This window comes from Lissotriton vulgaris, chromosome 9 (genome assembly GCF_964263255.1).
Source record: "Lissotriton vulgaris chromosome 9, aLisVul1.2, whole genome shotgun sequence".
NCBI lineage: Eukaryota > Metazoa > Chordata > Amphibia > Caudata > Salamandridae > Lissotriton > Lissotriton vulgaris.
Window position 1 is genome coordinate 143880639 of NC_141697.1, and position 27978 is coordinate 143908616.

General features: G+C 42.9%; 1 protein-coding gene across 1 annotated transcript in view; it reads left to right on the forward strand.

The window, feature by feature from the left end:
• Nucleotides 1-27978, forward strand: part of SPTBN5 (spectrin beta, non-erythrocytic 5) — a 2284272-nt gene that overhangs the window by 2196582 nt on the left and 59712 nt on the right. The window lies entirely within an intron of this gene.

A 27978-nucleotide genomic window follows, 5' to 3' on the forward strand; every position in this document is an offset into this window, starting at 1 on the left:
GTCCAGTCTAACACACTGTCAGACGTTTTTTCCAGTGGTGTAGTGAAGGTCCTTTCCTAGTAAATCTGCAATACCCTTTTTCCAGTGCAAAACATGTTCTCTTCCAGGGTATCCTCGTCAGTAGTCATAAGCACTGAAATAGTTCAACCCACTTGTGAAGATTCATATATATATATTACCTACTGGCGGTTGCCAGTAGGTATATATAGTTAGGACCTAATTACCATAGGAAATCCCCAACATTCTATTGGGAATAACTTTGGCGCCGATTGAGGAATCTGCGTGTAAATTTCCTTAAGATCGCTTCACTCTGCTCCGCTCCTTCCCTGAAAGTTTCGGGGGGATTCGTCAAGCGGGGGCCGAGAAAAAAGGGGGGGTCCCAAAACGTGTTTTCCCCATGTTAATTTCCATAGGGACTTTTAGACACGGCTACAGCCCGAACGGCTGAATGGAATTACACCAAACTTGGCAAAATTGTAGGGCCTGGTATGCAGATGTGCCTTTGCTATGTTTGGTGAAATCCCTCCAGTAGTTCTTGAGAAAATTGAATTTGAAATTTTTCAAATAGCATTTTCTATGGGACCTTTAGACACGGCTACAGCCCGAACGGTTGAACGGAATTACACCAAACTTGGCAAAATGGTAGGGAGAGGTATGCAGTAGTGCCTTTTCTATATTTGGTGAAAATCCCTCCAGTAGTTGTTGAGAAAATTGAATTTGAGCAAATTATACGTGCGCGTACCCTTACGTGCGTGAGTGAGTTTCTGATTGGCTGGCAGTCGACTGTCAACATTCCAAACTGTCCAAACCAGCAAGTGTTGGCCACCATCTTGTTTTTCAGGAGAACTGAGGCACAAGAGAGCCCAAAACAATAGTGGAAAACACAAAAAGGGGGCAGGGTAGAGACCCCTCAACCCTCTAGCCCAGAGGTCTTCAATCTGTGGGGTGCGACCCCCAGGGGGGTCGTGGAGTCCTTGGAAGGAGGTCGCAGATTCTGTCAGAGTGCAGTTCCTGGCTTGGGTTGATCGAGGGTGCTCACGGTGGAGGCCTAATTCACACCTAGGTGTGAAAAACATCAAAGCCTCATTTAACAAGTAAAAGGTCTTTTAAAGACCTGTCAAGTACTCGGGTGTGGCTATTTGTGTGTGTCCCTGAAGCCATTTTGAGCTGGGGGAGGAGGGGAAGTGGGGGGGGGGGGGCATAGGGGGGCTGGGGGAGCAGGCTGCAGTGTAGCCCTTTGAGGTCAATGGATATTGCGCGCCTGGAGCTGTGGGTCCCTTGACAGGTCCCCCGCCCCAGCAGGGAGGCACAGAGATGCCCTCCCATGATCGGGAAAGAAAGAAGAAGACGCAGAGAGATACTGACCCCCCCAAATGACAGAGGCACAGAAAAGGTGGGTGGATGAATGATGGGTGGATGTAAGGATGAAGGATGGATGGATGTGTGAAAAGGTGGGTGGATGAATGATGAATGGATGGATGAAAGGGTGGATGAATGGATGAAAGGGTGGATGAATGGATGAATGGATGAAAGGGTGGATGAATGGATGAAAGGGTGGATGGATGGAAGGATGAAAGGGTGGACTGATGAAGGATGGATGGATGGAAGGGTGGATGGATGTATGGATGGATAAAAGGTTGCATGGATGAATGATGGATGTGTGAAAAGGTGGGTGGATGAATGATGGGTGGATGGGTAAAGGATGGATGTATGGATGAAAGGGTGGATGGATGAAGGATGGATGTATGGATGTAAGGATGAAAGGGTGGAAGGGTGAAAGATAGATGAATGAAGGATAGATGTATGGATGTAAGGATGAAAGGGTGGACGGATGATGGATGGATGGATAAAAGTGTGGATTGATGGAAGGATAAAAGGGTGGACGGATGAAGGATGGATGGATGGTTGGATGGATGGATAAAAGGTTGCTTGGATGAATGATGCATGGATAGATGTGTGAAAAGGTGGGGGATGAATGATGGATGGATGGATAAAAGGGTGGGTGGATGGATGTATGGATGAAAGGGTGGATGGATGAAGGATGGATGTATGGATGGGAGGATGAAAGGGTGGATGGATGTATGGATTGATAAAAGGTTGCATGGATGAATGATGGATGGATGTGTGAAAAGGTGGGTAGATGAATGATGGGTGGATGTATGGAAGGGTGGATGGGTAAAGGATGGATGGAAAGATGAAAGGGTGGATGGATGAAGGATTGATGGATGGATGGAAGGATGAAAGGATGGATGGATGTGTGAAAGTGTGGGTGGATGAATGATAAATGGAATTGATGAGGTCTAATAGGCGCATTTATGGTTGTCAAAAGATGATGATGAGGAGTACCAGTTTCTAGAAACTTTTGTTGGAAGGGGGTCCTTACCCCTAAAAAGGTTTTACAAGGGGGTCTCGGCATCAAAAGGTTTGAAGAACTCTGCTCTAGCCCTTCTCAGGGTGTCCCAAAAGGACCGCCAAGGGCAAAATAAAAAAATCGAAACAATTGATAGTGTTGTATTGATGAGTGACTGTATGTATGAGTGATTCTATGGGTGAACGAGTGAATGTGTGTGTAGACCTAGGAATCAGTGAGTGCGTATGTAGTAACTGGTATTGGTGTGTCAATGGTTTCAAGAATGGTAGTCTGTATTTAACACTGGGTGTATCAAAGGTTATATTAGAGTGTGAGGAGGTGCAACCAGGCCTGGGAGGAAAAGCTTAATAATAATAATAATATAGAGTTTGTAGAGCGCTCAGTAACGCCATCGCGGCGTGTCCCCGCGCTGACACTGTCCAAGGAATCAGCATACAAACTACCCGGATTTATGAAGAGTATGTGCTGCTTAACGGCCACCTTTGAGTGGATGCGGAAAAACCACTTAAAATGTAACACAGGAAAGACCGAGATCATGCCCATAGGCCCAAATAATGATTTCATCCCCAGACTGTGGTGGCCTGAGAAGGCGGAAATACCACCCCACACTACCTCCTCAGCTCGCAACCTTGGGGTACAGTTTGACGCCGATCTATCCTTTAAACATCAGGCGTCAAAAGTGGCAGGCACTTGCTTCGGGGTAATAAAAATGCTCAGAAAGTTCTTCGACTTGCTGCCCCTCGAAGCAAGGAAAACTGTTACGATTGCATTAGTTACTTCCCGCATTGATTATTGCAATAGCCTGTATGCTGGTACCAATAAGATGCTTACCCATAAACTCCAGATGGTGCAGCATGCAGCTGCAAGGCTGGTTCTGAAATGGCCAAGAAGATCTTCAGCTACCAAAGCCCTCAATGCATTACACTGGCTGCCTATAACTAAAAGGGTCCTCCACAAAGTTTTAACAATCACCTTTCGTGCTGTGCATAATTCAGGCCCCACTTACCTAAGAAAAAAATTTGTAAAATACTGTCTAAATCGCACACTAAGATCCTCCAATGCCAATCTTTTGACCATTCCTAGTTTCAGACTCAAAACCCGCGGGGGTAAATCCCTAGCGGTACTGGGTGCCAAAGCATGGAATGCCCTACCCCCTCTATTAAGAGCACTGGACAAGGAGTCTGAGTTCCGCAAGCAATTGAAAACCTGGATTTACAATCTTCCAGACCCAATGGCCAGAGCGCTAGTGTGATTCCGGTTATGGTCTCCTTAAGCAGTAAGGCAACCTTTTCATCTGGTTGTCCTTATATTGGCGCCGAGATGCTCCTTGGAGCGATTGCTAGCGCGTTATAAATGGACTTTACATTTACATTTACATTTACATCACATGAATTGAATGATATTATCAGTGATGTCAAATGAGATGTCATCAGTGATGTCATCAGTGATGTCATTTGAGATGTCATCAGTGATGTCATCAGTGATGTCACTGACCATGTCATGAATGATGTACTATGTGACATCATCAGCAGTGGATTGCGGGTGCGCGAAATATAGTTAGTACAACTAACTATATAGGAGCAATTTCAATGTTTTTTTAAATGCTAATTCCTAACTATATAAGGCCTGAAACCTATGGTTTTTTAAGTGAATATATATATATATATATATATATATATATATAGATTTTTATCAGTACACCAGGGTAGTTCAGGCGACCTGCACATTGATTTTATGTTTTTTTTGTTTTACTTAGAGGGGTGCACAGTATCAAGTAACCACATTAGAATGGCAGTTGGGACGCAGTAATTTCAGGGAAAACAAGCCCACTGGGGCAGGATTATGTCGCCAATATTTCAATCAAGAACATGTTAAAATCACTGCACTTGAAGGGCGTCAGAAGGAGTAAATAATGAACTAGGGACAGCCCAAGCATAGGTAGTGGTCAGGAGTATGTAGATCGGATAGCCAATTGCCTAAGATCGATGACACCTGTAATATTTGCGGAATTTGCACTACTTTAGCATTACTTTGCACATTCGAAAGCAGTTTTGCACAGGAAATTGAGTAATATGAATTTGTAGATGTGTATATTTGTATACAGAATATTGTGTATATAGATGCATATTTATACAGATTTATTTATTTATTTTTTCCATATTTTTATACTTATATATCTGCGGAATGTTGCACATGCTAAAGGTTTGCACAGTATAATCAACGCAAATTAATGTGTGAATTGATTGAAATGGTGATTTTACGGAGGGGATATTGTTGAAAGTATTTTATACTGTAATTAACAAAAACCACTCAGAAAAGTTGTGCTGGAATTAGGCGGAAGTCTGTTGTTTATGTCCTTAGGCCCTGTGGTCAGATGACCTGTATTTGCACTTTATAGGGGTGGGGCTTGCCATACAACGTTATATGATCAAGGGCTCACAGGGCCCGAAGCGCGTCATGGCGTAGATTGTGTTGCGCACAAATAAAAAATTCTACAAATTACCTGCTTGGGTCCGTGTTCGTTCTTCTGAAAACACTTCAGATGGAAAAAGAAACAGAGTTCTTTGAATATATATATATATATATATATATATATATATATATATATATATATATATATGTATATATATATATATATATATGTATATATATATATATATATATATATATATATATATATATATATATATATATATATATATATATATATATATATATATATATATATATATATACACATACATATATATGTGTGGGTGTGTATATGTGTAATGACCATGTACATAGTACTTCACATATATATATATTTGTGTATAGATATATATGTTCACTGGAAAAAACATAGGTTTCAGGGACGTTATAGTTAGTTGGACATTTCACTCGTACAAAACCCTAGAAATTGCACCGTTATAGTTAGTTCAGCTAACTATAACTCGTGCCTCAGCAATGCACTGCTGATGACGTCACAAATTACATCATTCATGACATGGTCTGTGACATCACTGATGACATCTCAAATGACATCACTGATGACATCATCCAGTGGCTGTGTGTTTCTGTAAAGTTTAAATATGTTTTATATATTTGCCAAGGTGTATTGAAGAATGAGTGGGTGTATAAGTGTCTGAATGAAGGATTTAGTAGGTGCGTGACTGACTGTATAAGTGAGTGATTAAATATGTCTTATTAAATGTATGGGTTAGTGATGAAACGGTCTGAATGTGTGTATTAGTATGTCAGTTGTTGTGTAAGCTGCTGCATGTGTTGGTCAGAAGCTACATGAGTGTCTATATGGGTTATTGATTGTTTGCCTGAGTATTTGTATGGGAAACTGAGTGTGTGTGTGGGTGGGAGGTGTGTGACTCTGTGCATAGATGTATGAGTGGTTGATTCACTGTGTGTATAGGTTCTCTCGCGTCTAGATTATTGCAACGCTCTCTTTATTAACATCCAGAAAGTGCAGCTGGCAAGACTACAGATGGTGCAGAATGCAGCAGCTAGACTGCTTGCTGGAATTCCCAAATTCGCCTCAGTCAGGACAGAACTTAGAGCCCTTCACTGGCTCTCTGTTGACTCCCGGATTCAGTTTAAGGCTATGTGCCTGGTATTTAAAGCCCTAAACGGTATTGGCCCTGATTTCCTGAAGCATTCTTTTCAATGGTATGTTCCTGGAAGGGCCCTTCGGTCCACACAAGCCAAACTAGTCTCTCTCCCCCGTGTGGCGAAACAGAGCTGGGGTGGAAGGAGTTTTGGCTATTGTGCTACTAAGGCATGGAATAAACTTCCTTTTTCCTTAAGGAGCTCTACAGAACTGCTTTTGTTTTGTAAGGGACAGAAAACCTGGCTTTTCAGATAAACTGCTCCTGCCCTTTATGTTGGTCACAGCTGTATCTCAGATGGCAGTGCACAGCGCCAGGACACCTCAGGGTAGCAGAGCGCTATAACATTTTTATTAACATAACATAACATAACAAGAGTGCATGTGGGAACAGCTGTATGGGCGGGTGAGTGTGTGTAAGGGGATATTGGTGAGAGATGTCTCAGTGGTACATGTCCAAGTAACTACATATGTAAAAGGCAGTGTATGTGAGAGTTGGAGTATATACATGACTATACGTAAGAATCAGTGATTGTGAGAGTGGCTGTATGGATGAGTGTGTACTTGTATCAGTGATTGTATAAGAGAGTAAGTATGTGTTAGTAAATATTTGAATAAGTGAGTTGATGTGTGTATAACTGTATAGGCGAGGAAATGGGAGTGCGAGTGATTCTTTGCATGACTGACTAGTTGTGTGAGTAACTCGATGGATGAGTGGCAGTGAGTGAGTGTCTGTATAGGTGTATGAGTGAATTTTTAAGGTTTTTTAAATGCTAATTTCTAACTATAACGTGCCTGAAACCTATGTTTTTTTCAGTGAATTTCAATGGTTTTTTAAATGCTAATTTCTAACTATAACTATGCCTACAAAGGTAGGATATGTGAAAAATGCAGAAAGAAGCAAGACAAATGCTGAAAGAGTCAACAGAAGTCCAGAAAGACACAGAAAAGTGCAGGAAGAAGCAAGAGATGTGCAGAAAGAACCAACAGAGAAGCAGAAAGTATGCCTGTGCCCCCAACTTTTTACTAACGGGTGCTTGGGTTTTGACGGAGTGATTGGATAAGTACATGGTGCTGGCTGGATGATTGGAGGAGTGCATGGGTAGTGAGAAGGAGATGGCTGAACTGCATCAGTTGTTCTCAGGGAATGTAGCAATGCATGTGTTAGTTCCTGGGTCATTGCATGAGTACATGGGTAGTGACTGGATGATTAGAGTGCTGCAAGGACAGTGCATGGTGATTTTATAACTGCTTGGGTTTGGCGGACGGATTGGATAAGTACATGATGTTGGATGGGTGATTTGAGGAGTGCATGGGTAAATGCAGGAGTGAATCAGTACTGTGTAGGTGGTTAGAGGTCTGCATGGGTAGTACATAGGGGATTGTAGCAGATCATGTGTTAGTGCCTGGGTCATTCCATGAGTACATGGGTACTGACTGAAAGATTAGAGTACTGCAAGGATAGTGCATGGTGAATTTATAAGTGCTTGGGTTTTGGTGGAGTGATTTGATAAGTACATGGTGCTGGCTGGGTGATTGAAAGAGTCCCTGTGTACTGAAAGGGCGATGGCTAGACTGCATGGGTAGTGCTCAGAGAATTGTAGCAGTGCATGTGTCAGTGCCTGGGTCATTGCATAAGTACATGGATACTGATTGGATGATTAGAGTACTGCAAGGACATTGCATGGGCGCTTTATCTGAATTACGAGCATTTTTTGGCACCTCATGCCCGATGCGTGAGACTTGGCAGGTGCCTACCCTGCGATGTTGTTCGTGGTTTTATTATATTGGCATGCGAGTGCCCGTCTCGCGTATATTTGATTTATGTGCCCTCTGGCAGGTGCCTACCCTGCCAGGGACTTTGCCGCAACTTTACTTTCCACGAGGGAGCCCACTCCTCGGGAAAATCTCTGCCCGCCTGCCTGTCTGGAAACGGGCCGCCGCGCTGCCCGCGACGACCCCGAAGTGCTCGGCCGGCCGGCCAATTGCAGCGCGGCCGGCCGGAAGTCCCGCCCCACAGCGGGAGAGAGGAGAGGACGCCGCAGGAAGAAGGCGCCCAGGAGATGGCGGCTGGTGGCGCCGGTGTAGGGCTCCCATTGCTGAGGGAGCCCTGGAGGAGCGGAGCGGAGCGGTAGCGGAGCGGGCGCGAGGCACATTGTCGGTGCCTGCCCCCGCCGCAGAGAGAAGAGAGGAGAGGGGCGGCAGGCGGAGACTTGCGGAGGGGGCGCGAGGCACATTGTCGGTGCCTGCCCCCACCACCAGCGAAGAAGAGCCGCCGCCCGGAGGAGCCCGCCCCTGAGTCCCTGTGAGTCTGGGCTGGGGCCGGGCAGAGTGAGGCAGAGGAGAAGGGAGGGGCGCCGGGACACATTGTCGGTGTCCGCCCCTCCCCCAGTGGCGCGAGCTCGCGCCTAGTGCCAGTAGGAAGCCATGAAGGCTTCAAGGGTGGCCCCGGTTGGCAGTGGGTCGCCCCAACGTGCACGGAGCCCGGAGAGGCTCCCCGCCCATTTTGTATTTAGAGCCATGAGAGGCTCTGAGGGGCATTTGGTGAAGTTAGAGTCCCCCGTAGGGGACTCCACCGTGAAGGGAGAGTCAGGGCGGCCCCGTTTTCCAGTGGGCCGCCCCAATGCGATAGAGAGCCCAGGAGAGGCTCATGGGGGCACCATTGTATTTAGAGCCCTGAGAGGCTCCAACGCTGGGTGCACAGTAGTTTCAGAGCCTGTGTGGCTCAATGTGGCGCAGTTTGTGCTCAAGGGGCACCCCTTTATTTCAGAGCCCCTGCCACAGTTTGTGATTCCCCAGCTGCCCATCACTTTGTGGGCAGCTGCCACGTTTAGGCTTGTGTACTTGTGGACTGGCGCTGCATGGCAGCGTGCCCTGACATTGGACACAGGGCATCTGAGCCCCAACAAGGCCAGTTGGCCTAGGGACTGCCACAGGTAGTGGCTTATGTAGTGTTGGCGCAATGTGATTTCTATGCTTTTTAATAGTTATTGCTAATGTGAGTTTTTGCGCTATTGATTTATTATGCACCTCTGAATGTGTTATTGCATCATGTGTCTTTCTTTCCATGCGCTGCACCTCTGAATGTTTAGTCATCATGTGTCTTCTTGCGTTGCACCCCTGAATGTATTTTATTGCATCATGTGCTTTATTCTTAACACCTCTGAATGTATTTTATGGCATCATGTGTTTCTCTTTATTACTCCTCTGAATGTGGTTCATGCATCATGGGTAATGTGTTCTGGTGTACCCCTAAATGTGGTTATTCTTAGGTGGTTGTCTTTTCTACTCCTCTGAATGTAGGTTTATTGCATCATGAGTGATGTATTCTTTCTTAGACCCCTAAATGCTGTGTGATACTTAGGTGGTTCTTCTTTTTTCAGTACAGGTGGTCCTAGTAAGGTCCTGGTTCCTGTTACCAGTGGATACTGGTTGTGATCTTTGTGATTACCATTTTATGTTTATTATTTATTATTCTAGAAGTACTATGTCTGATCTGACAGTGGCCCATGTAGCCCTGTCTTGTAAATAATCTCATGTGAATATTACCCGTGCCAGTTGGCACCATGTATATTGTGTGATTTTATCTGATGTGGTTTTATAATACAAAAGTCATTTTTATAATAACCTTGTGTGGAGTCTCTTTTGTGGTGTGCCTAGTATGCTATTGCTGTTGTGCGCTGGCGCAAATGCTTTACACATTGCCTCCGAGTTTAGCCTTACTGCTTGTGCCAAGCTACCAAGGGGGTGAGCAGGGGTTATCTTGGCGTGTGACTTCCTTGCCCTGACTAGAATGGTGGTTTCTGCCTGGCTTTGGCGTCGGACTTAGCCTACCAGAAATAGCCAGCTCTAACAATAGTAATTATTAAAAAACAAAGGCCAAGGTTTTGCCTTAACCATTCAACATGAATCACACTCTAGAACACTCCAGAGAGAAGCTCAGAACCTCAGATTTTCTACTGCACGTTGTACTAGGGGGTCTCCTCAATCAACAACTTCTGACAGAAGATTTCTGAACTACATTTTTCAAGAAAGCTATTTAATTCGATTTATACTCTTGGACAGATATATATTCCAGTTTTTTATATCTGTTTGTTTGACTCTAAATCTGACTAAACTATGTCAGAGAAGGCAACAAGGCTCTCTTCAGAGAGCGCGCCACTTGCTTGAAGAAGAGATTGAATGTAGAAGACCCTCACAAAGACTGCATTTATTGCTTGTACCCACCTCATAAGATGCCACACTGCAAAATATGTTGCACCTTTCCAAATAAGATGTTCATAGACCGTGAAGGATATCTTCTCATTTGGCTCCAAAAGATGAAAACCAGGTTTGATCCTGTGTCAGACTCTGAAAGCGAGTTGTCTACTTCTTCAAAAAGTTCCCTCAAAAGTGAGAGTGATTCTTCACACTCAGGTATGGAGACTTACACCAAATGCGTCAGGAAGTCCTTTCATGAATCTTCTACAGAGCGCAGAGAAGGTTATCACAAAAAAGACCGTCCAAGGCAATATCTGAGCCGAAAATGCCACCTCCAGACCTCAAACTGACTTTCAAAAGACCTTCTTCTAACAGGTCGTCGATGAGCTCTATGCCGCTGAAGAAAAATTGGTCAGCACCGTTGACGACTAAAGGCTGCACTTCAGGAACGTCGACTACTTTCTCTACTGCCCTCTCATCATTGACTAAAGCAACAACACAACTGCCAATACTGAGCTGACTTATTTCATTTTTAGTCAAGAAGCTGTTATGAATAAAACATAATAGTCTATTTTCAATTTCCTCACTAGTTTATTTTAGTCATTTTTTCTAGGTTAGAGAACTTTTTCATTTTTTCAAAGAACATTTCTTGTGCATATACAAATATACAAAAAATATACAGATTTATACAAAATGTACAGAAACATCATGACTAAACAACACATCCATACCAACCTTTCTCACTGCATGCATTCAAAAGACATTCATACTCAAACAAGAAAAATACCTATGAGGTATATGTCAAATGTCAACAAAAATGCTATTTTTCCAACAAGGTAGAATAGTTTGATGAATCCTACATTTTTTATTTTCAAACAATCTAAACTATTAGGGACATATTATGTCATGTCCTAATCCATTCCTTTTGATCTTTTTAAATTGCATAGGCAGAGGCGATCTCTTTGATAACCCATCTCACATCAAGAGTAATGATAAAAAGGAGTCCAATTTGAATTATATGCCACCTATAATGAAAAGAGACTGTCAGATGAGATGCGGAAACAAACTGTTGTGTCCTATACTAACAATGGCTTATTTATTCAACAACTTCCATTGTATTTGATACTGCCAATGTGTAATTGGGAAAGATCCTTACTTTTCAGAATGAGAGCCGGAACTATTAAGTTTTCACTCTGTTTTCCTTTGGGACACAGCACATCTGGAAATATTCCGTGCCCTTACGACGGAGTCAGTAAACAAAATGACTTACACTTCTTTTTTATTTGTAAGTTTTATATGAAATATATTAAATGGTTTTTAGCCCCATGTTTTAAAAAACATAGACCGCTCTCCTTGAATCAGTCCTATTTAATGCTCCTAAAATTAGAGGATGATGAATTTATATTCCGCACAAGCACTTTCTTAAAAGTTATTTTTAATGTACGTAAAACTATGGAATGCCCCTGATTTATTTGCACTTTCCATGATTGTTGACCTCTTTTGCACTCTATATAATGAGAAATATGTTACTTTGTAATTGTATTGATATGCACTTTATAATATCTATTACATCTATTGTAATTTTTAAAAAATGTTGAATTGTATTTGAACTGTGCTTTTATGGATTTCTTGTAATCCGAATAAAGATTTTGAATCAAATCGAATCGACTAAACAACACATCCATACCAACCTTTCTCACTGCATGCATTCAAAAGACATTCATACTCAAACCTACACTAAGAGGAATGATGGGACTACCACCAGTAGTCGGACACCACAAATGTGGTAACTGTACCTGCTGTTCTTCAACAGAGGAGGGATCTGTGTTCATCTTCAACAGAATATACTGGAAACACCTAACTTTTACGAATTGCCTGACGAAAAACATAATATACGGGATCTGGTGCCCATGTTCGAAATTGTACATCGGAAAAACTACGCAAGAAGCAAGACAGCGAATAACTCAACATAAGTCGAGAATACGACGTCAGGTGCCTAATGCACCATTGGTCCAACATTGGGCCTCGCATGAACACAAAGAAGAAGATCTTCGGTGGACGATTATTTCGAAAATTAAACATGATCCAAGAGGAGGAAACGTTGACTCTAGACTGGCACAGCGAGAAGCCTTTCTTATAATGAAATTCAATACTGCGACCACAGGATTGAATGAAATTTCGGAATTTTTCAAAGGCACTCCGTAGTAAGAATTTATTGTCCTCCCTCTACAAATGCAGCCCCATTGTTTGGACCAAATACCTTCATGATAGCGCTCGATTGCGAGACTACAATTAATAAATGTTTGTAGTAAACGGGACGCAAAGAGAGGAACCACTTATACACCCTACAGCCTATGAATCAAGATTCACTACTATCTAAAAACTACTGCTACCAGAATGCCCTAGTTAGGATCGAACACTAGGCCACACTGCTATGTGTTTACAGACGCCGCTATTTTACCATCAGACACTATCGGACTTGTCAGTTTCATGAAAGAACGGGACACGCGCATGCGAGATTGTAAGCGCTCGATTGTGAGACTACAATTTTAAATGTTTGCAGGAAACTGGACGCAAAGAGAGGAACTACTTATACACCCTTCAGCCTATGAAATACGATACACTACCATCAAAAACTACTGCTACCAGAATGCCCTAGTCAGGATCAATCACTGGGTCACACCGCCATATGTTTACAGACGCCGATATTTTACCATCAGACACTATCGGACTTGTGATTTTCACAAAAGAGCGGGACACGCTCATGTTAGATTATAAACAAGTTCATTTCAGGAGGAGAAAATGCAACCTTACTAATGTATTAATGCCAGTGGAGCGGGCTTGTTAATAAAGCTTTTCAAAACCGGTAACGGGGCACTTTCTCTTTAAGAAGCACACAAGGTCACATGACCACATGATTTTCCAAACGAAGGTTGGACTGGAGGCTCTGTCTATTCGAGACATTGAGTATATCGGACAAGTGAGTAAACATATTTGAAAATGGGTATTTCATTTTGGAAAAGACTGGCGGAACTGTTGTTTTCACTTAAGTTTTGAAACGAATGAATTCAGAGGCTTACGCATTCCCGTCGTGTTGTTTACAGGACACGGTGCATTAATTGCAGTTGCGCTTAAGACGGCGGCAGACTAAAGGAGACGCCCCGAATTACAGTGAGCCCAGGTAAAGCTAGGCCCTCGCCAATATCGGGTATGTGGCTCACGTTATAGGCAGTGAAATGGATGTGTATTATGTTCCACTTAGATAGTGATGATACCAACCGCATTGCTATCCCTCTTCTCTTTCAGGCACTCCAAGCGAATCATAATGCTTGAGAGGTGAGTCCTATATGAATACAATTGACCCGTTATGAAGTTTTTTTGATAATTAGGCACAGCATGTCATGTGGTTTGTCCTTTTTTTTGTGTTTTAATGGTTAGATAACAACACCCACATCAGCCCGTTTGACACTCTCTACTGGAGTTTTAAGGTATGGAGGCTTGAGCCGGCAGGTGGTTGCTCTTTATTAGTAAACACTTCACTTTGAGAAACTAGGGAGTCTAATTTGGCACATATGTCTCTTTGTTTCTTTTAGAATTCTTGGTGATCCTGAAGAGAACCCCGCAATAGGGGGTTCGAAACGCGTCGATCCTCAGTGGTCAATTGTCAACAATTTAAAAAGATCAAAAGGAATGGATTAGGACATGACATAATATGTCCCTAATAGTTTAGATTGTTTGAAAATAAAAAATGTAGGATTCATCAAACTATTCTACCTTGTTGGAAAAATAGCATTTTTGTTGACATTTGACATATACCTCATAGGTATTTTTCTTGTTTGAGTATGAATGTCTTTTGAATGCATGCAGTGAGAAAGGTTGGTATGGATGTGTTGTTTAGTCATGATGTTTCTGTAAATTTTGTATAAATCTGTATATTTTTTGTATATTTGTATATTCACAAGAAATGTTCTTTGAAAAAATGAAAAAGTTCTCTAACCTAGAAAAAATGACTAAAATAAACTAGTGACGAAATTGAAAATAGACTGTTATGTTTTATTCATAACAGCTTCTTGACTAAAAATGAAATAAGTCAGCTCAGTATTAGCAGTTGTGTTGTTGCTTTAGTTTGAATAGGCTTAGCCTTGCTGTTTAGGAGCCAAGACCCAGTTTTGTTCCTACTCTTATCATTGACTACATCTCTATCGTCGTTGACTCGGGCTCCAATTTCGTCAACCATTTCTCTGTCATCTTCATGTAAGGCGGCTAACCCATTGTCGACGAAGCACTCGTATTTAAAAATTAAGCTGACGTTGAAAGCGTCGACAGAGAAGCTAGTGGCAATGAAGTCATCTTCGTCAATGGCTAAACCAGGGTGAATGAAGATACCACTTCTGACGAAGACACCACTGTCGATGAAGGCACAGTAAATGCCGTTAAAGAAGTCACCGCCGTCGACGAAGTCACCATCGTCGACAAAAATGAAGATATCGCTAGTGAACATTTTGTCGGCGGCTTCCCCATCGACGAAAGCCCTCTCATCGAAGAGGATTCATTTGCTGCTAAAATGACTGTCAACTACCAAATCGCCATCACAGATACATTTTTCACCGACAACCACTACTGCTCCACTGGGAAGAGACATTACACCAGAACATACTTCCCCCAGTAAGATTATGCCTCTTTTACTCACTCATCTCCTGGAGAAGGGAGATTTGGAAGAGGAAGGCCTATTTGGAGGCGCATATAGTCTATCAGAGTTGCACGTTAAGTGTCAGCCGGATTATGACGACGAGGATGAGCAACAATATTATGGTCAGGCTTATTATGCCCAGCCTGAGCCAGGCCATCAGCAGTAGCAAGAAGAGATGGTGACAGTGCCATCTGCCTGACTCTCATATCTGCAATTTATGCTAGAAGATTACCGCCAGCCCGTCCCACCTTCATTTTCTGATACCAGATCTCCATCTCCACTGGTGGGGTCACCAGTACAAGTGACTACTCCTATCATGCTTTCAGTTCCAAATGCTCCACAGTCTATTCCTCTCCAAGAACCGATCTCTTCGGATGAAGAGAGGGAAGAAGGAGAACTTAGCGGCACAGCCACGAAATGGGATAACTATATAATGTCTTTACCTGCCTCACCAACACCTCCTCTGGTAGATTCCCCACCAGAGGACATCTGCTGGAGTGTGCAGCAAAAAGATTTGCTCTACAAATGCTTTCTAAGCAATATGACTGTTTCTTGTACGGTTTGAGGAACCATTTTGTAAATCCGTCAGGGCTATACCCATAATTGATTACATCAGGGAAGAAGGTATTAAGATTATGAAAACCCCAGCCGCTATACCAGCGAAACTTTGATTCCCTGGCAAAAAATATAGGAGCTAACAGCAGAGTACAAAGTTCCCCAGAGATAGTGTGTATGCGTGGAGATAAGGGTGGGTATGGTCTATACCGTGACCGGCAGACTTCCCTAGTCGGAACTTGGAGAGCCTCATACACCCAGAGTAATCGGTGTGGAACGTCATCATCGGCTCAATGCCCCTCGACAGACCAGCGCTGCAATGTCTGCCGGAGTCCCGGATGGTACTCTTTTGGCGGGGTTCTTTAGTTCCTTGCCGATGGTGGGTGTAAGTGAGGAGATAGAGGAGTGTAGTCAGTGAAAAAAGTGAGTGAAGGTAAAAAGGGTAAAACAGTCCACACTGAACTTTATTAACGTGGCTGGTTCCCTGGTTAAAAGGGGTGAGAGGGGAAAAAAAAAATATATAGAAGCACAGATGATGCACCAGTGTGTCTCACAGGGCACCCAAAACCGGATTCCATGGTTATACAAGCTGCTCAACGCTGCTCAAAGAATCCTGCAGCACCTCTTTTTGCACCATCTGATAAGGACTGCAGACGTCTAGATTCCAAGTTTTCATCAATTGCAGCACTGACAGTGAGGGCAGTGAATTCTCTGGAAATCCTAAGGCGATACGATCGCCAGATGTGGTCAGACATTGCTCCCTACATTGACCAACTGCCGAAAGATGCCAAGTACAAAGCAAGAAAGATTTTACATAAAGGAGAGAGCGCATCCAATGAGATCATAGATTCAGCCAGTTACGTCGCTATCACAGGATTCAGGCAGTTAGCAAGGACAGCAGTTCCAGGAAGACAGGGATGGATGCAAGCCACCCCATTCCATCCTGAAGTTTAAAATAAAATCCTGGACCTCCCCTATGACTGAGAAGCTCTTTTTGGAAGCCAAATGGAGGAGACCCTCAAAACGATCAAGGCGCACACGGATACCTCCAAGTCTTTGGGTGTTATGTATCATTTTAGGACCTTATTGTAAGTTTCCCAATTCATGCCCTTATATAGGTATAAATCACCACATCCTTATATGGGCATAGAAATCATAACCATATTTAGGCATAGCTCGTGCAGTCCAAATACGGTTGTGCTACTTCCACTAGTTCCGAAAATCCACAACGATTTCTTGGAAAACTCAGCTTCAGCAGCTGAGAACTTCCCCTTGCTTGAATATTGATTTGTCCAAGAACTCATGGAGTTTTCAAAGAAATGAGACTCTTTGATGACGTTATTATGTCCAACTATACGTCAAAGTCGGCACCTTCAAGGTATAAATATGCCCACACTCGCCCAAGCAAACACACGGTGGTATGGAGCAGTTTGACTATCTACTTGCCCGACGCGCCCTGCTTCAGCAAGTGCCGAAGGAAGCCGACCCTCTAGCAGACGCACTGAGAGAGACGCTGTCTTTTCTCCTGCTGAGAAATCCAGCTCCAGTGTTTCCAAGCTACCCTTGCGGGTTGTTGGGAAATCGAGTCCCGAGACCAGCCTTCTCCATTCTAAACTAAGGTACGGAGCTGATTAGACCCTTAGAGAAATCTTGAGCAGATTCTTGGCAAAAGAATACTACATTTATGCTACACCTCACTTCTTCCCTCGTACTAAGCTTAGGTTAGGTACACCGGGGTAGGCGTATTTTAGAAGCACCAGTTGAGTACTTTTAGCCTCTGTTATTTATGTATGTATTTCTATATGGTTTAGGAACCATACAATGCTCTTACAGTATTATTTTATTCTACTATTTATACTGTACGCATTATATTTTACAAACTGTGTTACGATTGTAGCAGTTCATTTCTTATGCTTGAGAAAGAAGACTGTTCAATAAAACCTTTTATTGAAAACGCCCATGTTTCTACTTTCTCTGCACCTCTAGTGACACGAAGCATGCACGATTGACTGAGTGAAATATCTATCTATTGTTTCCACGTCTCTGAAGATACGTTTTATCTTGGGGAAAACAAAGTTGTCATGTTTATGCGGTTGTCAGAGACTAATCCCTTCTTGTGAATTCGAGAAAGTTTCTAGTGACCTCTGAGCTAGCTGGCACACACAATTAAGTCTAGTATATTCGATAGAGACCTAGTTGACCTCAGTCCTACGTCTAATCTATAGTATATATTATTACAATGCGCAGAGCCTATTGGGAATATAGGAACTACACTACATGGGGACGCAGCAGTTGCGGAACACCCCTTTTCGATGATCCAGAAGAAGAGGGCAGCCTTCCAATAGAGGGGGGTATCAGCAGTACCCTTCCTATTCCTCGAATACTCAGTCTTACCGGCCCCAATTCCAGCAGAGACAACCAAACCAGACTTCCTATGTCAGATCAAATAGGGGAAAAACACCACAGGCTGGCAAAGATGCTAACTGTTGCCGTAATATTATACAGGCTCTGGCTCCATCTCCTCTTCCTCTACATTCTCCCCATTCTTTTCAGTCCAACCTCCTTAACTTGTAGGCAACATTTCCAACTACCTCCACCAATGGCGAACCATTACCCAAGATCGGTGGGTTCTACGCCTAGTACAATTTTGACACACAAAAGAGTTTATCCAAAAACCACCAATAACCCCTCCACGACCCTCCCTCCAGAGACCTCAAGAGGCTCATCAATAAGAGGTCAAAGTCATGCTGCGCAAAGGAGCGAAAGAAAAGATCCCACTTTCCAACAGACACAAAGGTTTTTACTCCTGTTTTTTTTTATCAAAAAGAAGTTAAATCAGTGGCGACCAATTTTAGACCTGAGGAACTTCAACATCTACTTGATAAAACAATTGTTTTGGATGGTCACATTTCAGGAAGTACTGAAGATCCTAAACCAGCTCGATTTCAGGACCACCCTGGACCTCCAAGATGCCTATTTGTACATACCCATTCACTCAAAACACAGGAAATACCTGAGGTTTATGATTGCTGGATGCCACTACCAATTCAGGGTGATCTCTTTTGGTCTCCAGTCCGCACCCAGAATTTTAACAAAGTGCCTTAGTCCGGTCACAGCATTTCTCAGACAACATCAAGTCTTTCCATATCTGGATGACTGGCTGATCAAGGCACGTTCCAAGAGAGCAGCGAGAGTGTCCACGAAGGCTTGCACAACTCTTTTCCAGCGGTTTGGTCTTACTCTCAATCTGCAAAAATCCATACAGAACCCTTCGCAAACAATTGTCTTTCCAGGAGCCAAGTTAGACATGGTTTGCGAAAGGTGTCTCCTGTGGAAGAATGAGAACAGGGGCTTCTCACGCTAACAAATTCCATTTAAAAAAAAAAGTCTTTTTCGGTCTGACTTGGGAATTATGTCATCATGCATACCGGTGATCCCATTCTGTCAGCTCAAAATGTGTCCCATTCAGGAGGAGCTGAAATAGCAGTGGGTACGATCCTTCAGCTCCTTCGACGACATCATCAAAGTAACTCCATGCATGCTGAAAGCCTCAAAGTGGTGGACAAGCAAAAGTAATCTGTCAAGGGGGCTATCCCTCCAACAAATAATAGCATCATTGGAAATTATGACGGATGCGCCCTTGGATGGATGGGGTGCCTACCTCCAAGAACTCCAAGTAAGTGGCAAGTGGCATCGGACTCAAAGTCAAATTCCACATACATTTGCTGGAACTGAACGTAATGCATCTGACCCTCCAAGCTTTTCTTTGCAAAATACAAATTTCAACAGTGCTCATCTGTATGGACAATACCACAACAATGCACTATATAAACAAGCAGGGTGGCACAAGATCTTGTCCACTTTCCAGAAAAGTACAGAAGATCTAGGTGTGGGCGATAACTTACAAAATCTGCCTCCGAGTGGAACACATTCCGGGGAAACAAAATAAAGTTGCAAACACACTCCACAGACTCGCAAAGCCATGCCACCAGTGGTAACTGCACCAGCAGACCCTACATAAGATCTTCCTTTACTAGGGCAGAACAGACTTGGATCTATTCTCAACTCCCCAGAACTGCAAATGCCGGTACTATGCAAGTTGGCATCCCCAACTGGGATCATGGAGGGAATGCATTTTCAATTGCATGGTCTGGCATCTTTGGTTACACTTTTCCTACCATTCCTACCATTCCTCTTCTCCCAAGAGTCCTCAGGAAGATTAAAGTCGAACTCTGCAAGCTGATTCCCATTGCCCCAGCCTGACCACGTCAACGCTCATACACAAAACTGCTTCTCCTATCCCAAGTCCAACACATCCGACTTCCAGTTGTTCCCAATCTTCAGAAAATGAACCAAGATCACATCCTACACCCGGACCCCAGGCACCCCAACTTACACCCGGACCCCAGGCACTACAACTTATCGTCATGGCTCCTGAGTACAATGAGTTCCAACAGTTTAACTTTTCCAGGAAATTTAGATAAATATTAGCCTGGGCCAGGGCTGACAGTACAAACACATCTTGCCACTTCAAATGGAAATGTTTCTGCATCTGGTGCCACCAAGCAGGGATACATCCGCTTGTCTCCTCTCAAGAGCAAATTTTACCATACCTTTTGCATCTGACGCAGTCAGGCTTGGCTCACAGTTTGATAAAGGTGCACTTATCAGCAATTTCCAGTTTTAGCAGATCACTTTCCTCTCCACCATAACGGTCCTCTAGAATAATCAAAGAGTTCCTCAAAGGACTATTTTGTGTGTTTCCTCCTATAAAGCCTCTGCCTCCGTCGTGGCAGTTGAATACTGTTCTTTCACAACTAAAGAAACCTCCCTTTGAACCGATTCACAAAGCATTGATCAAGTTCCTGTCATGGAAGTTGGCTTTACTCCTTGCCTTGACCTCAACTGGAAGAATCAGAGAAAGTCAGGCTTTTAATATAGAGGAACCATTATTACAATTCAAAACTGACAGTTCTCCTCAGCACAAATTGCATTTCTTATATAGCGCCAGAATCGACCCCCGAAGGGGTATCTCCGCGCTTGCCTCGGGAACCCGTCCTGGTTTTTCCCTGTGAGATAGCCCCTACAGGGCATCCCCAAGGTGAAAGCCAGACATCCCGCCGTGGGGGGGGCCGTTGTGGAGATTAAGCAAGCTTAATGCCCAGAGTTGCAGAGTGTGAACCCATGATTAGGTCAGGCACCGAAGCGAGAATTATCGAGTCTGTGGACATTTGAGCTCAACACCCTGCCGCGTCGGGAATCGAACCCTGGTCCCGGGTCTGACCTCTGCTTCAGGGTCTGCCTGCTCTAACCAGTGAGCCACACTTCTCCACAAATCCAAAATTCATATCCGATTTCCCTTCTGACTTCCATCTTAATGAGCCTGTGGTACTAAAAACTTTCTTCCCAAATCCTTCAACAGCAGCAGAGAGGGCTCTTCACTCACTAGATGTCAAGCTTTGCCTTAAATTTAACCTGCAAAAGAACTTTTTTCAAGACTTCTCAACTGTTTGTCGTATACAGTGTCCCAAGGAAGGGTTTCCCGCTCTCCAAGTAAAGTATTTCTCGGAGGATGTCAAGTGCCATACAACATTGCCATCAGAAGTCAGGCAGACTTTGTCTTCAAGAGTTCGAGCGCATTCCACAGGGGCTATATCTGCTTCTTCAGCCTTATTTGAGGGAGTGTCACTTCCTGAAATTTGCTGGGTGGCAACTTGGAAGAATAGACACATATTTTACTCAACTCTACTGCTTGGATTCAGCAGTCCTAAAAGGCACTGCGGTGGGACAAGCAATATTCCAACATATTTTTCATTAAGGTGAGTCACTCCTGTCTACCCTCATACCACTAATGCTTTATCACATTTCCATAGTTCGAAATGATTTTCTTTTATTGCTTAAAGGAATATAATTCTTAACTGTTCCGGTTATTGCGCTTATTACACTTGCTATTTATTGATTGCATGTTGTAGTGATAAACTGATATATCTCTATTAAGACGTTCAATGTTATGGTAAATGTGCTACTAAATTGCTAGCTATTCTGAATCAAACATATGAATCTATGAAATTTTCAATACTGGAGTAAGAACTGAGTTACTTACCTGTAAGTGTAGTTATAGATTCACATGTGACCCGCCCTCCACCCCGGGGAAAGCTCTCCATCATCTATCTCAGTATATTAAGGCTAACACTAGTGCTAGAAAATATGAGTTACAGAGCTTTTCTCACGAGTGTTCTAGAGGGTTATTTATGCTGATTGGTTAAGGCAAAACTTTGTTCCTGTCTTTAATAATGAGTATGATATGTTACTAAACTAAAAGGCTTAGGCCTTTTTTCTAGTCTATACCTATTGGTACTGCTATATTAAAGGTACCAGGGACTCACTTTATGATGGGGAACGCTTTAAGCATGTGAATCTATGAAGCATCCAATGATGGAGGACTACAGTTACAGGTAAGCAAATCATTTCATCTGAAGCCTTTAGAGAGGCAAAAAATGGCCAGATTACATTGAGTTTTCATTTTGAACAACTACTCAATCACAGAAAATCCTGTCATTAATAAAAAATTACTATATAAAGCATTTCACAAACCTTTATTCAAAAGGAAAGGGACAGTAAGACCAATAGGCTGCCATTAAAGAAAAACATGGAAAACCAACTTAGTCCCTTTAAGAACCTCACAGTACCTCCTGTATCCCATCATGCCTCACAGGTGACAGTTAAGTTAGTTCATTTTTCTGGCTCCTACTGTTAGGATCCTGGAGTGCTGAGCCCTGCCTTTCTTTTTACAATTTGTCAAGAAAACCACATCCTACTTTAGAAAGACCAAGATTGCAGTCAATGGAGATTCAGATTTTGCCAACGGATTCTGCAGAATCAAGGCATCATTCTCCATCGAGACCCACTGCAAAGTCACTGTTGAACATCTCACCACGTTTGTTGGAGAGCTCACAGAGAAGTCCTGTGCCTCATACTTCTGACTTGAAGTATTCAAGAACATATGCCCCTTCTAGAGTTACGCCTTATACACCATCACCTAAAGGGACACTACCAGGCACAACAAGAATTCCTTCAAGCTTCCTTTGAGTAGCCACTGTTGAAGCATACTTCTCCTCACAGATCAAGAGACTCACTGTGTCAACGCTCTAGATCCAAGACAACATCTAGAATCATATCACTTTAAGATCCAGGACATCTCATGGCTCTAGTTCCAGATATACCAGAAGTTGATCACCCTCCTGATCCGCCACGTCCTACTTCTCAGTTGCTGGACTACTCTCCTACCTGAACAAACACACCTCCTGCCATCCTGCCAGAGTGTCCCCAGTGTATGATCTCTTAACTTTTAATGATGTATTTAGCAGAGGTGCAAACAGACTGAATATTGACATTCCAACTACTACTGCTACTTCATATGTCATTTCTTAGACCCTGTTTGATAGAGCAGTAGCAAGGCAGGATTTTGGCATTGAAAACAGTTTTCAGCTATTTTTGTAATTATCTTCTCACCGAAATTATAGCAGTGGTGGAGTAGACATAAGTTTCTTTCACCATCCAATGAAACCTCAAGAAGTCACATCAGACAGAATTAGCTCCATATTAGATCTCAGGATGCAGATACCCGAGACTAATTTGGCCGGCAAGTGTACCAAGATGGAGACACTCCTTTGATCTCTGTTTTATTCTTCCCTGCGGTGCCGAGGAAGCTTTGACAATGGTCGGAGGCGAGTTACTTCCCATTGCAGTATGGTCTAATGCCAGATAAATCCTCTGTTGTATCCCATTTTGGTAGTCTGACTCCTTCCTAAACGAATCATCTCAGCATTTCAGGAGCTGATGCTTGGTAGAATGTAGGCCTATCCTCTTCAGGATGCGCTGTGCAGAGATTTTCTGGCCTCATATAACGATACCACCCACAGTAGGTTTAAGCTGCTGAACCTACTTTATATTTCATATTGTAGCTCGAAACTTGCACTTTTATTTATTTTGCATTTCTCCTTATTCATTTTGAGACTGTATTAAGCTGAGCACATTATCAAAGCACTTGGATTCATGTCTCACTAATTGAAACAATGATATACTCGTTTTATTCATTAACTTCCAATTCTAGATTACATAAATTTGAATAAATTATTTAAGAGCAATTTTAAAAGATTCTGCATTATTGTTACTTCCTCATCAGACTCCAAAAGCTTTTAATTAGCCAAAATGAAGCACATTTCATCTCCTCGTCCAGCTGCATCGAAAATTGTGGAATCCCATGAGCCTAATTTAACAAAAATAGTAGAGGAAATACAAGCAATACAAAATAATTTAGATTCTGTAGGTAATGGCATAAAATGCATTCATTTAGGATTGGCTTGATTATCTAAAAGGGTATCTGATAGCAATATCAAGACAAATGATAACAGGAAACGTTTCCGTCAAATGTCTCTTATAATAAAAATGATAATACCAATGCGGAAAATGTTACCTGATCTCTAGAAATCTAAATAGACAGTATAATCTTCACATTTTTAATTTACTAGAAAATATAGCATGACTAAGCTGCAAACGTTAACTGGAGGATAATTTATTGAATATTCAATTTATGGCTAAGTTTGAGATTAACAAGGCTCACCGTGTACCATCACAATGCAAACTAAATTATTGTTGAACCTAAGCAAGTGATCTTTAAAGTTCTACCCTGTCATAATCTTGTTTTAATTTGTAAAGTTGTCAGACAAATTATTTTGCTCGTTTGATTGCAATAGGTTACATGTACATCAAGACTATGCTAAAGAAATAGTGGAAGTTTTCAAAGAATGTTCCCTTCATAGACTTTATTTTAAAGAAGTTGTCTATGAATATGAATTGTTCAACCCTGCAACAAAGAAGATTTGGAAGGGTGAGGTCTCCAAAGCTGTTACATCTCCAAATGATTTAGGGGCATATGTAGGATAATTTCCATTTTGTGATTCTCAAATAGCGATTTTTAAGGAATCGCTATTTGAGAATTGCAAAATGGAATGTAGGTAAAAAATCGCAATTTCTTTGAGAATTGCTAAAATTCCTTGATTGCGATTCGCAAATTGCGAATCGCAATTAAGGAATGAGTGTCCCATTCATTCATATGGGCCCAAGGCCTTAGGGATGAATGGGGATACATTCTCAAATTGTGATTTTCTATGAGAAAAATCACAATTTGAGAATCGAAATTCCAAGGGTGCCAGGGTGTCCAAAGGATACATGTTGCACCCCTGGAATGTGCCTGTAAGTACATGTGGCGCACACACATGCCCTAAGGGCATGTCTGTGTGCCACATCGCACTTTGAATTTTTTTAAAAAATGCATTTTGACAGGATATCGCAAAATACCATCTACTTGGAGTAGGTGGTATTTGCGATTCTTTAAGCCAAAATCGCATTTTAAAAGTCACCCCTACATAGCATTTGAGGAATTGCAAAATTGCGATTCCTTAAATGCTTGAGCAAAATAAGGAATCACAATTTTTGCTATTCCTTATTTTGCTATGTGGCACCTACATACCAAATGGCCGTTTGCGATTCGCAAATGCCGGAATTCTGCGAATTCCGGCGTTTGCAAATCGCAAATGCCTTCCTACATATGCCCCTTAGTTGCTGATTTGAATCTCCACACACCTTTCTTGATTGAAGCTTAAGACTCTGATCTATTGTGTTGATTACATATCTTTATTCTGATTATAGTGCATTTCATTGTTGCTCCCCACATTGCATTTTTATCTCTTGCAGGTATTCTAGAGTGACATCCTTGGTGCAGTTTTCTGTATTCAGATACAGATTGTTTATATGAACTCTATATAGACCTGTTTTTATGTTGTTTGGCATATCTGTCTCCTTGTCTCCTTTTATGTAGGCTTTAAATATTGTTTGTCAACTATATCTCTTTGGTTGCTAGTCACATACTATATATATATATATATGTGTGTGTGTATATATATATATGTGTATATATATATATATGTGTATATATATATATATATACACATATGTTAAATGGTTATCTGAAATCTATAAGTTAATGGATTCCTGGTATGATATTAAAATGATTTCCTTAAGTGTCGAAGGTTTATTAGAGCATGTTAAGCGTGACCAACGGCTTTCCGCCCGAAACGCGTCGCTGGTTCTGTTTTTGTCTCAATAAAATACCATCTTGCTGACTCTGCTGGTCCGGTCCTCTTTCTTTGCTGGTGTGGAGGCGGTGTCTGCGAGCGCAGAGCAAGCTGAGGAGGAACTTCCTTTTTCATATATATATATATATATATATATATATATATATATATATATATATATATATATATATGTATGTATGAGCGATCTAAATAGATGGGTCTCTAAGAGCTTTCTGAAGGCCAGGGAGGTTATAGTTCTCTCGGAGGACTAGGGGGAGAGCGTTCAACAACATTGCGGCTTTATACGAGAAGGAGCGTCCGCCCCATCTCGCTTTTCGGATCTTCTTGGTGGTGGCCAGGCACAGAGAGCTTGAGCGCAAGGTTCTGTGGGGGAGATAGGAGGTGACCAAAGGGTGCATGATAGCTGGGCCAGTCTTGCAGATGGCTTTATGAGCTAGACACATGGTTTTAAATTGTATCCTAGATGAAATCGGGAGCCAATGAGGTTTACTGTGCTGGTCTTGCAGATTGCCAGCGTGGGGTCTGGAAGAGCAGACGGGCTGCACAGTTCTGTATTACCTGCAGTTTGTTGATCGTATCCTGAGGGGCTCCGAGATATAAGGCATTCCCATAGTCCAGGCGAGAGAGTATAAGGGCCTGGATCATAATCCTTCTCGCCTGAAATGGGAGGAGGGGGGTGATTTTATGCAGCATTCTCATTAGTCTGTAACAGGAGGCTGCAAGCTTGGTTGCCTGGTGGGTGAAATTGAGAGAGCTGTCGAGCCACATCCCGAGGTTTTTTATCTGTGTCTTAGGGGGTGGAACAGGGCCCAGACTTGCCGGCCATAAGGGGGCGGGTAACAGAGGGCAAGGGGTTGCCCAGCAGCATGATTTCTGAGGCATGAGAGTTCCATCCACTCGGCTACCACCTCTAGGCAAGGGCCAAGGGTGCAAAAGACCCCCTCAGCGTGATTTAAGGATACCACTAGCGGATTGTCGTCTGCGTAGGTGATGATCTTAATTCCGAATGGATGGACAATCCCCGCCAGAGGACCCATGTAGATATTAAAAAGCTTGTGGCTTAGGGCGGAGCCCTGTGGAACTCCACAGCTAAGAGGTAGCTTGGAGGATACCACGTCCCCCTCAAAGACCTGAAAAAATCAGTTGCTGAGGAAGGATAGGACCCAGGTCAGCGCCGCGCCTGGCACTCCCAATTTTCTAAGTCGGTCGGCCAAGATGGTATGATTGACCGTATCGAACGCTGCGCTGAGATCCAGGAGGATGATGGCGGCCATTCCTCCTTGGTCCAGCAGCCTCCTCGCTTCTTCCGTCACCGCCAGCAGGGCTGTTTCCATCCCGTGCTGAGGACGGAAACCTGTTTGAGAAGCATCCAACAAGTTGTTGGATTCCAGATACTCAACTAGGATGTTATTAATATGTTTTTCGATCAGTTTGCTCAGCCATGGAAGAAGGGAAATTGGGCGGTAGTTGGACAGATTAGACTGGTCCAAACTGGGTTTCTTCAGGAGAGCCCTGACCATAGCACATTTCCAGGATGTGGGAACTATGCCAGAGGTGATCGAGGAGTTTAACACATCCTGGACAACTGGGCGGATAGAGTCGATAACCGGGATAAGGTATTGGGGAGGGGCAGGATCCAGTGGGGAGCCTGAAGTCACTTTAGAAATGACCAGATCCAGTGATTGCCCCAGTATTGGAACTTTCATGGATTCCCATGCTTTTGTATCATTCCCCGTCGTCGGAATGGGAGTCTCGGAAACAAAAATACCATAGCAGTAGGTACAAAAGAGAAAGAAAAAGGCCTAGGCCTCATTCCCTTTTGTAGCATATCACCCTCTTTTTGTAAAAGAGACCAAACTTAGGCATCAGCCAATCAGAAGAGCCTCACCCCATAGAACCCTCCTGAAGGAGCCTCAGAGCCTCAGATTTTCTACTGCACGTTGTGCTTAGGGAGTCTCCATTGAGCTCTGCTCATTTCATCTCTTTCAAAGGTTTTTTCTTCAAGTTTTCTCTTCAGGATTTAGGAAAGAATGGCTGACAAGGGAAAGAAGAAGGCCCTTTTCAAGCCATGTTCCACCTGTGGCAAGAAAAGGTTGTTTGTGGAGGATAAACATAAGGATTGTATCTATTGCCTCTATCCGGATCATAAGGCAGAGGACTGCAAGATCTGCCGCACTTTTTCTACCAAGACCCCCCGAGATCGGGCTGGTAGACTTCTGACCTGGCTTCAGAAACAGACGGAGAGGAAACATGGAGTTTCTAGTGACAGTGAGGATTCATCGTCAGCTGTGTCATCTAGAAGGTCAGTCAAGAGGGGTAGGGGTTCCCCTTCTCCTTCTGTGGAAGATCCTTCTAAGGCCTCAAAAAAGACCCCCAGAGAGTCTGAGAGCCTAGATACAGGCGAATG